Genomic DNA, 11543 nt, shown 5'->3' with positions numbered 1-11543 from the left:
AAGGAAGGAAGGAAGGAAGGAAGGAAGGAAGGAAGGAAGGAAGGAAGGAAGGAAGGAAGAAAGAAAGAAAGAGAGAAAGAAAGAGAAAGAAGGAAGGAAGGAAGGAAAGAAGAAAGAAAGAAAGAAAGAAAGAAAGAGAAAGAAAGAAAGGAAAGAAATGAAGAAAGGAAGGAAGGAAGAAAGAAAGAAAGGAGGGAGGGAGGGAAGGGGAGAGAGAGAGAAAGGGAGAGAAAAAGAAAGGAAGAAAAGAAGGAACAGAAAAGAAAAATAAAGAGAAGTAAAAGGCTTGCTTTTTAAGTTTTGAAATAGTTTCTTAGGGAGAGTAGGATTGAAAGAGTAGAGAAACAGGGGAGATAAAGAGGGAGTAGGGTTTGGGCAGATTCCTGTTGTTTTTCTTATAAGCTCTTTGTTAGTAATTTGGTATTGTATTTCTACCCTATATAAGCATGACACCTTTTAAACCAGATAGATATAAACTGTATTAAAATTTACACCACAGCTTGCATACCAACATAGTCTTCCATGATTTGGTCTCTGCGAGTGTTTCCAGCTTTGCCTCCCACCTCTATCCCTTGCTTTCATTATTGCAGCTGTGATGCACACATTTCCGCTGTGCAAATGCAACCCTCATCGTCATCTCTACAGATTGTTCTGTGCTTCTGGGTCATTCCTTTCTTCCACCTGGTCTTCTCTCCACTTCACAATAGAGTAGAGAAGTTTCTGATGTTTGGGCTTCCTTTTGGGTAGAACAACAAAAGTCAACTAGAAACATGTTCTTTTTAGAGTTAGATTTTCAGAGTGAGGAATCATATGTCATTTATATTTTTATCATAAGAAATTGAAACATGTTCACTTTTTCTTTTTTCCTGTTAAATCTTTAATTATCTTTAACCAGGACTTAATTAATCTTGACTTGTCTACAATCTTTTGAAATGTGAGTAACTTCAACCTATATTTTCTCCATTAGCTAAATTCGGTGAAATAGTGTTTTTGATAAAACAAAACCTGCCCCGTGGAGAAGGGACACACTTTGTGGACGTGCCATTTGGGTCACACACAAAGGTGGGCCACTGGGGTGCGCCATTGAGCCAGCCAGGATAGCAAGAGCCACATTCTCTAATTCACGCATAGGCATTTTGTGAGCTAGTGGTGGCCTTGGAGAAGGGACGGCACTCCTCTATATTAATTCGGACTGGGGTATCAGTATTTTTCAAGGTTTTCTTTTTTTTCTTCAGCTCTTTATCCAGAGATCATTTCCTGGAACCATGTCTCTAAGCCTCATGCTCCCATAAAACCTGTAACTTCCTTTATATATCAGGCATCCCATTTGTAATTATTTGTTTAAAATCTCTCTTTCTCACTACGTGGAAAGTTCACAGGGGCAGGGATTAGACCTGCCCTATTCACAGTGTATGCACAGCTTCAAGGGCAGGGCCTGTCATGTATCAGTTTTGGTGTAGGGGGCTATTGGATTAATACATTACTAACAAGAATGTATGATCATGGGAGAAGACTAGATGAGGATTTCCAACTATTGTATATGTTTGCCGTCTTTAGGCAGATCACCCGAGATCTGGCATTTGACACCAGCCTGGCCAACATGGCAAAACCCCATCTCTACTGAAAATACAAAAATTAGCCGGGTGTGGTGGCACATGCCTGTAATCCCAGCTACTTGGGAATCTGAGGCAGGAGAATCACTTGAAGTCGGGACGGGAGGTTGCCCTGAGCTGAGATCGTGCCACTGCACTCCAGCCTGGGCAAGAGTGAGACTCCATCTAAAAAAAAAAAAAAGAAGAAGAAGAAGAAAAAGACCTCTCTTATTTATCCCTATTCAAGAAAATGGTTTCACTGTTCCAGAAAGAAGCTTTAGTGCAATTAGAACCATTCTCCTATTTTCAGCTTCTGAATACAGGCTGCATTGTGAAAGTGAATTTTCCATTAATTCTTATTTCGCCTTTTCCTAAGGACTTATGTCAGAGAATAGTATACGCTATTTTCAGGAGTTTCTGTATTTTGAGGAAACAATTATTTATCTGACATTTCTTAGGCCCTATTTCTACTATGTTTCTGTGTCAATTCCTCTCCTCTACTAATTAACATTTCCAGCCAAAGTTAACTACAGTGTAGACACTTTCATTTTGAATTAACATTTTTCCTAGTCTGCCATCTTATTAGGTTCTGGAACAGAGATATATCCCACAATAACAATAATGAAAAATTAAGAACCCCTCCAAAAAATTCAAATTATTTTATGTGGTCTCCCAACTCCAAAACAAGACAGCTGAGATGCTATACCTGGCACCTTTATACAGGTACATCTGATATGTTAGTCTCCATTTCTATAGAAGAGAACAAAAAGATGCTATTAGCCTACTTCAAATTGTTGTCCTACTTATTGAATCTAACCTAGTTTCCTATGATAAGTTATTTATCCAGCCCCCTAGGCTGTCTTCACCAGGAGCTTTGAAATAGAAGCCAGACCTTTCTGAGTATTGCTCAGATACATTTCTGATACATTGATTCATCTAAGATCAAAAGTGCCCCCCCAATATGTCCTCAGCAGCACGTAGCAAGCACATGAACAGCAGGTCAGCCAAGACGTTAGACATGGCCAAGGTTTCCAAAGAAGGAGAGCTACTTTTCAGTTGATGCTATCTCCTTAAAAGCATGGCATGATTGCACTTCTCATGATATTATTTTCATGAACTTGTTCCTGATACACGGTCTTTAGTACCATGCCTGGCTTCCATTTTGAAAAGTCTTCTTGTGCAAGATCGGTGCACTTCCCAGTTCTCATAGGAAGATACTTTGGTGCCATACTCAGCTTACAGAAGGTCCTACATTTTCTACACGCAGCTCTTTGTACTGATTCGCTTTTCATTTGGGAAAGCCATGAGAAACTTTTTTCATAAAAATATAACCATCATCTCTATAAACTCTTCAAGATGACAAAGGGAGAGAGCATTATTTTGAAATGTTAAGCACAGGTTGGGAAGAACGGTGTTGAGAAAAAATTAAGATAGAAATTGTAAACTATCTCTCAAGCTGGAGATCTAGAGAACAAAGAAGTGGAGTAACAGATGGAGAGAAAAAGTCCTCATGCTGAGGAGTGACCTAGAGCTTACTCTGAGGGCAGCCTCCCAGTCACCACTTCAAATATCATATTACCTCCTGTCAAGGGGATAAACCCAAAGACAGCCCCATGGAGCCGTTTGATGAGCCATTTCTGTTTTAAAATTCAGTAAGAATGATCCCTTTGTTTATTTTCCCTAGGCTACCAACAAATATATAAAATATCCTTGAAGGTATTGTCCTTTTCATCAAGAATAACCTGCAAAAAAGCCAATCATCTTTATTGTGCATTACAGATGGAAGGGGAGAATTAACAACAACAAAGCCACTGCTTTTTATTCCTAGGCCCTTAATAGCCCTAAAACAACTAACTCTCTGTATTAGTTCATTTTCACATTGCCATGAAGAAATACCCAAGGCTGAGTAATTTATGAAGGAAAGATGTTTAATTGGCTCACAATTTTGCAAGCCTAGGGTAGTCTCAGGAAACTTACAATCATTACAAAAGGGAAGGCAAGCATTTCTTACATGGTGGCAGGCGAGAGATGGGAGAGCAAGAGAGGAACTACCAAACACTGAATAAAACACCAGATCTTTTCAGAACTCACTCACTATCACGAGAACAGCATGGGGGGAACTACCCCCACGATCCAATCACCTGCAACGAGCTCTCTCCCTCAACACCTAGGCAATACAATTCAAGAGGAGATTTGGGTGGGCACACAAAGCCTAGCCATATCACTCTCTGTTACTAAAAAAGAAAAACTTAGGTGGAGATTGGGAAATTAAAGTCCAGTGTAATTGGCCTCACGATGGAGAACCAAGCCATTTTAGGACACTCACAGTGATTAAAAACAAATTCTCAGCACTTAGGTTTGACATTCAGTTGGAACAATGCTTTCCTGGGTCTGCAGACTGAAACCTAAGCAGCTGTGTGCTTCACTTAGATAAATACATATTCAATGCCTGAGACTGATTCACTCTTACAAATGATACTTCTTTTAATAGGATCTTGCAGTCTACCCCCAGTCACATAGTTTTTGTCTTAAATAACCAATCATTTGAACAGGTAGTTAAAATGTATGGGCTTTGAGGACTATTCAAGTTTGAATTAGTAAAGTTACATATGGGAAGATTCAGTTCAGTGTGAACTATTGTAGCAGACAGGGGAGTTATAACAAAAAAACATATTGGGCATTTATATGATTATATAATCTCATTCAAGCAATGACCCTAAAAATCTATTTTCCAGACCACATTTACTCCCAAGGATATCACTGTAAGTTAGTTGAATCATCAATAAACTGCTGCTTTTCAAAAACTGTTTTACGTGCTTTTATATTGATTTATGCTCACAGCATTCCTACCAAGAAGTACAATTACTCTCTTCATTTTGCTGAGAACTAGTACGCAGTGAATCCACGTTTCCAACCCTAGAATTCGGAGCCCACACTCTCAGCCAACATACTGTTCTATACAGTTGCCGGATTTGCCATCGCCTGTGACTCTGCCTGCATTAGACTATGTGTCTGACTACTGAATCACAGAGCAAGCAGAGTCCAACTGCCAAAACCAATCAGGTTATTCCTAGTTACATAAAAAAAGCAGTTACTTTACAGTAAAGGTCATTCATCCAAGGAACACTTCGCTCAGGATATATAATTGATTTCTTTTCCAATACCAAGACCGTGTCCAACCTAGACTGGAGGGTTTTAAAGATTCCGTGCTTCAAAATAAGAGCTTCACAGAGTCTTAGAGGAAGCAGATGTTACACTCAAGGCTTTTACCATTTTTAAGGATACCCAACTCCCATCATCGTGTCTGAGAGTTGGACAAGGGACCACATATGTTCCTATAGGTTATTAGCTGCAACAGCTGTAAAACCTAAATTCCCAGCAAACTGGAGACATTTCAAGAGACAGAAATCACCCTAGAATACTTTATGGAAATAACAGTGGTCACTTTTAAGTTTTAAAGCAGTGGGTTTTTGTGGTTGTTGTTGTTGCTGTTGGTTTTGTTTGTTTTTGAGATGGAGTCTCACTCTGTTGCCCAGGCTGGAGTGCAGTGGTGCAATCTCAGCTCACTGCAATCTCTGCCTTCTGCATTCCAGTGATTCTCCTGCCTGAGCCTTCCAAATAGCTGGGTCTATGAGTGTTTGCCACCATGCCAAGGTAATTTTTGTATTTTTAGTAGAGACAGGGTTTGGCCATGTTGGCCAGGCTCATCTGGAACTCCTGGCCTCACATGATCCACCTGCCTTGGTCTCCCACAGTGCTGGGATTACAGGCATGAGACACAACCACCAGTCTTAAAGATGACCCTACCTTTATTTAAAATGACCCTGCCTATATTTCCTCCCTTGAGTGCCTTATAGTCCCTGATTTATTTGAAAAATTAGTATTTTGAAACAGTTTCAGAAAAAATCAAAGCGTCAGTGGTTGGTCACACTAAATGGAACCATCAAAGCTCCTACTGCTCACAAATATTGTTAAAATGGAATAACAGGCACTGCTACAGGGAATTAAAGTCACTCTTATCTTAAATGAACCCTAGACATTTTAAGTTTTGTGTCCTCTGCATAGAATCTTTGTTCTTTGTCTCTCTGTTGTGGCCATTTAGAAAAGCTTTCAGCTCCTGATCACCAACTGAAACAGTGAAATGGTTCCCATTGTGGCAAACACAGCCTCTTGCCCTGGTTTTAATTTAAAAGAGATATTTATGTTACCCTTCCCATGAAGCAATTGACTGGTCAATATGCTGTCTACTTGTGTTATCCATAAAAATTTCCCAAACCAATTTACTTTTAGTGTGAGAGAAACAAACTTACCTACTCTTTAGTTCATAATATTGTACTAAAATGGACTTTGACTCTTGGCGTACACCAGAGTTTTGTTTTCATCAATACGTATATGAAGCTATAATTAACATCTCATTACATTCATGACTTTCATAAAATAAATTATTATTAAAAGTATAAAACCCAACAGCCTTCCCAGAATGAGATGTTTTGGGCCATAGAAATGTCTAGACTATAGAGAAATATCTTTCCAAAGCAAATACTACCTTTCTTCTCTTAGGCTCCCCTTTCTAAGAAAGAGATACACAGATCGATAAGCTACTAGAGGTAGCCCACTCAATACTTGTACAGGCTTCTCCAACCTAATCCTCTGGGATGTCCATAAATTAATGACCTTCCACTGGAGAAAAGAAATAATTAGGTTCCTCAAAGTTCTTCAGGCCACACACAGTACAGGTGCCTTTCCATTTGGCTCATACCACACAGAGAAGGACACTCGGTCACTTCATATCTCCTCCTAGGCTATGCCACATGCCTCCAGACCCTGCTTTAAAAAATACCACAAAACAAAACAACTCTACTCACAAAAGGACATCAGGACCTACAGACCCCTTACCAAAAACTGAGTTATGGCAAGATCCCCAGCCTCAAGATGGTTAAGGCTAATAAGAAATCTGCCAAAAAAATGCAAAAAAAAAAAAAAAAAAAGTATACTAGGAAGCACAATAAAACCCAATTCATCAGGATTTCATCCATTCCTGGGTCAATAATCAACTCACTAAATGGAGTCATGACCAGGGAATTCTGACTCTACCCTTAAAACCAGAGTTTCTCTCTCACCTCATGGGTTTTTACTTCTTTTGAATCTCTGCTCTCAAGTTTCCTATAAAGGCATGATTTAGAGAAGTTGCTGCTTTGGCTCTGCTTTACAGCTAGAGGATGAGGGCCTTCATCTAAGTTTGCAGCACTCAAAGCAACATCAAAGTCCTGCTCAAGATCCAACGTAGATTTGGTCTTTTCACATAGTCCTATATAGTCCCATATTTCTTGGATGCTTTGTTCATTCCTTTTCATTCCTTTTTCTCTAATCTTGTCTTCTCCCTTTATTTCATTAAGTTGATCTTCAATCTCTGATAGCCTTTCTTCCACTTGATTGATTCAACTGTTGATACTTGTGTATGCTTCATGGAGTTCTCGTGCTGTGTTTTTCATCTCCATCAGGTCATTTATGTTCTTCTCAAACTGATTATTCTAGTTAGCAATTCATCTAGCCTTTTTTCAAGGTTCTTGCTTCCTTGCACTCGGTGTTAGAACATGATCCTTTATCTCAGAGGAGTTTGTTATTACCCACCTTCTGAAGCCTACTTCTGTCAATTCGTCAAGCTCATTCTCCATTGGGTTTTGCTCCCTTGCTGGTGAGGAGTTGTGATCCTTTGGAGGAGAAGCAGCATTCTGGTTTTTGGAATTTTCAGCCTTTTTGTGCTGGTTTCTCCCCATCTTCGTGGATTTATCTACCTTTGGTCTTTGATGTTGGGACCTTCAGATGAAGTCTCTGAGGGGACATCCTTTTGTTGATGTTGATTCTATTTTATTCTGTCTATTAGTTTTCCTTCTGACAATCAGGCCTCTCTGATGCAGGTCTGCTGGAGTTTGCTGGAGGTCCACTCCAGACCCTGTTTGTCTGGGTGCCACCAGCGGAGGCTGCAGAACAGCAAATATGGCTACCTGTTCCTTCCTCTGGAAGCTTTGTCACAGAAAGGCACCTGCCAGATGCCAGCCAGAGCTCTCTTGTATGAGGTATCTGTTGGTCCCTACTGGGAGGTGTCTCCCAATCAGGAGACACAGAAGTCAGGGACCCACTTGAGAAGGCAGTCTGGTCCTTAGCAGAGCGTGAACCCTGTGCTGGAAGGTCTGCTGTTCTCTTCAGAGCCATCAGGCAGGGACGTTTAAGTCTGCTGAAGCTGCACCTACAGGCACGCCTTCTCCCAGGTGCTCTGTCCCAGGGAGACGGGGGTTTTATCTATAAGCCCCTGGCGGGGGCTGCTGGCTTTTTAAAACTTTTTCAGAGATGCCCTGCCCAGAAAGGAGGCAGTCTGGCCACAGTGGCCTTGTTGAGCTGTGGCAATCTGACTACAGTGGCCTTACCGAACTGTGATGGGCTCCACCCAGTTCGATCTTCAGAGCGGCTTTGTTTACACTGTGGGGGTAAAACTGCCTACTCAAGCCTCAGCAATGGTGTATGACCCTCCCCCAACCAAGCTTGAGCATCCCAGGTAGAGCTCAGACTGCTGTGCTGGCAGCGAGAATTTCAAGCCAGTGGATCTTAGCTTGCTGGGCTCTGTGGGGGTGAGACCCACTGAGCCAGACCGCTTGACTCCCTGGCTTCAGCCCCCTTTCCAGGGGAGTGAACAGTTCTGTCTCACTGGCATTCCAGGTACCACTGAGTTATGGGAAAAAAAAAAAAAAATGCTGCAGCTAGTTAGGTGTCTGCCTAAATGGCCGCCCAGTTTTGTGCTTGAAACCCAGGGCCTTGGGGGCATAGGCACTGGAAGGAATCTTCCAATCTGCAGGTTGTGAAGACCATGGGAAAAGTGCAGTATCTGGGCCAGAGTGCACCATTTGTCACGGTGCAGTCCCTAATGACTTCCTTTGGCTAGGAGAGGGAGTTCCCCGACCCCTTGCACTTCCCGGGTGAGGCAACTGCCCCCCCTGCTTTGGCTTGTCCTCTGTGGCCTACACCCACTGTCCAACCAGATCCTATGAGATGAACTGGGTACCTCAATTTGAAATGCAGAAATTGCCCACCTTCTGCGTCAATCTCACTAGGAGTTGCGGACTGAGCTGTTCCTATTCGGCCATCTTGCCAGCCGGAGCTCGGATTTTTTATTTTTCTTCCTTTCCCTATATATCTTTTTCTGTTTCTTTCCCTTTCTCTTTCCTCTTCTCCCTAGAGGGTGTGACTGAGGATAATGCTGGATAGGGTCTTTTGGCTTTGCTTCCATAACCTTGTGCACTGTTGTCTGCATGTTTTATATTGGGCTGGGTATAAATATAATTGGGCTGGGTATATTATATTTGACCTACAAGCCAGAAGATGGCGCTTATGGGTAACAGCAGGTTGCTGCCAGTGTGGCTGGGTATATACTTGATCCTTGTTTACTGGGAAAACACTGGGTGGGGCTGGACCTGGCAAGTCCATCTACAGGTCCCCCAATGATAGGCACAAGCAGCAGCTCTGAGGGAGAGTCCAGTGGGCAGCCACCAAGTGTCCAGAGGCGTGCCTCGGCATGGAGGTAGGAAACCTCCTTGGCCCCAAATTCTCTGCATAGGAGTGTCAGAGGCAGCCTAATCTCTTAATCCAGGAGAGTGGCTGCTGCAAATTCCTGGAGATCTGCCTGGTTGTGGGGTGGAGAGGGTCTCCTTGCACCACTATCACTGCACAGGAAGGACAGGGTGGCTCAGGCAGGTGCTCCAAATACCTGGAAATCTGTGAAGCAGAGAGGGTCTCACTGCACTGCAATCTCTGCACCAGAAGAATGGAGCCGCTCCAATTGCTGAATCACACTAATGGGCACTCTGAATCCCTGGATATCTGCCTGGGCATGAAGTGGAGATGGTCCCCTTGCACAAGGATCTCTGCACAGGAAGGAAGGGGCAAGCTAGGCTGCTAGCCCATGTGAGCAAGTGCTTTAAATGCTTGGAGATCTGCTTATGTGTAGAATGAAGAAGGCTCTGCTACACCACAGTCTCAGGAAAGTAGGCTGGGACACCCAGCAATAACACACACAGACCAGTTCTACCTCATCAAGCTGGCCCTGGCTGAAAGTCTCATTGCCCAGGAGAAACCACAGCCATAGCAGCTGTCCTCTCGCCCAAGGTCTGTGACTGGGGAAAGCACAATTCCAGTGCCTAGTGTTGAGATGTTTTCCACGGTTCTGGCTGTGGAGGACCCTACCCTGACCCAGAGCAGGTGCTCCAATCTCTGTCCCAATACTAAAATGCCTGCATGGCCACGCTGCTGGGTTGCCAAAGAACGGCTGACTTTAGATGCACCCAAATTAAAAATGGTGTCCTGTTCTCTGTCCTGGGGCTGGGAAAACGCCTGTAGCTTTTTCCAGTGTCTGTCTCTGTCAGTGTCTCCAAGCCTCTCGCGAAGTTAGTTCCAGGATCTGAGAGAAACAAAGTGCTCTCTCTCAGCCTGGGTTGCTCAGATCCCCAGTGGAAACGTGAGTCACAGAGGGAAGCTTCTACCTCTCATGTGCTGGGACTTCATTCACTTTTATCAGCTGGACAGCATTATGGTGGCTGTTTGCCAGCGTTCTCCTCCTCGGGATCTGGAGCGTTCTTCACAATTCCAGTGGATCTCCGTTTTCCTTCTTGAATTAAAGCTCACAGAATTTATCTTTATGTACTGCCTTGCTATTTCCAAGTGGCTGTGGCATGCTAAAAGCCTCGAATTGCCATGTTGAAAAAAAAAATCTACCAACAGTGTTCGATATGAGTTGGCCAAAGTCAACTGAAAATAAGAAACAAATTTATGTGCAAGGATAGTCTCTGAGGTTGAGCATTTTTGTTCAGTGATGAGGCATTTGAATTATCAACATATTTAATGCTATGGAAATCTATAGAACCAATTTCTTCAGGAAACAAATTCATATCTTAATAAAGAACATCCTTTTTATTGTTTAATTGCTGAAACAAGATGTCAGCCTATTACCCTAAGTAACCAGTTCAATCATAGTCATTTACATCATCTAGTACCAAGTGGTATTTTTCAGAGAAATGAACAGGAGGAGGAAAATTCCTTGACTGGAAAAAAAAAATTGATACATATAATCATTACAGAGCTGTGTATTTATGTAAGACTAACTGTGAGATGAATGAAGAAATCTCTGAGATTCACTGTTGAGTAGCTTAAAATTTCCAAGTCCTCTGCTAGACTTGAAAACTATTTAGTGTTGAACAAAAATAAGATACTATATCTCACAACTCCTATGTAAATATGTCCATTCCTACTTTATTTCTGCATTCATTTTCACCGTGATCTATAGTCTCTCTTCCAGCCTCCTATTTGTATTTTACAACATGCATAATTACAGATTTATTCTTTAATTATCTCATTTTCATATGATTTTTATATCTCTTGAACGATTTCTTGGAAACTTCTGCCTTTTTTATTTTCCAGAGCAGCAGAGCATTTTTAGGCAATAATATTTTACCTTATCATGTCTTTCAACCATTAAAAGAAAAAGGGAAAGTAGTAAAATAAATAAACAAATACAGACAGTCATCAACTTACAATGGTTTCACTTAAGATTTTGAATGGCACAATGGTGGGAAAGTGGTATTCATTGAGTAGAAACCATATTTCAAGTACCCATGCTACTATTATGTTTTTCATTTTCAGTACAGTACTCAATAAATGACATAAAATATTCAACAGCTTTCTATAATATAGGCTTTGTGTCAGATTATTCTGCCCAACTGTAGGCTAACGTTAGTGTTCTGAGCATGGTTAAGGTGGGCTAGGATAAGCTATGATGTTTGGTAGGTTAGGTTTATTAAACATATCTTCAAGCCAGGTATAGGGGTGTGTGCCTACAGACCCAGCTGCTCAGGAAGCTGAGGCAGGAGGATTGTTTGAGCTCGAAGAGTTTGAGAATATAGTGCA

Source organism: Piliocolobus tephrosceles, chromosome 8 (genome assembly GCF_002776525.5).
Source record: "Piliocolobus tephrosceles isolate RC106 chromosome 8, ASM277652v3, whole genome shotgun sequence".
Lineage (NCBI taxonomy): Eukaryota > Metazoa > Chordata > Mammalia > Primates > Cercopithecidae > Piliocolobus > Piliocolobus tephrosceles.
The sequence above is the reverse complement of the archived record's forward strand: the minus strand, read 5'-3'. Positions refer to the sequence as shown.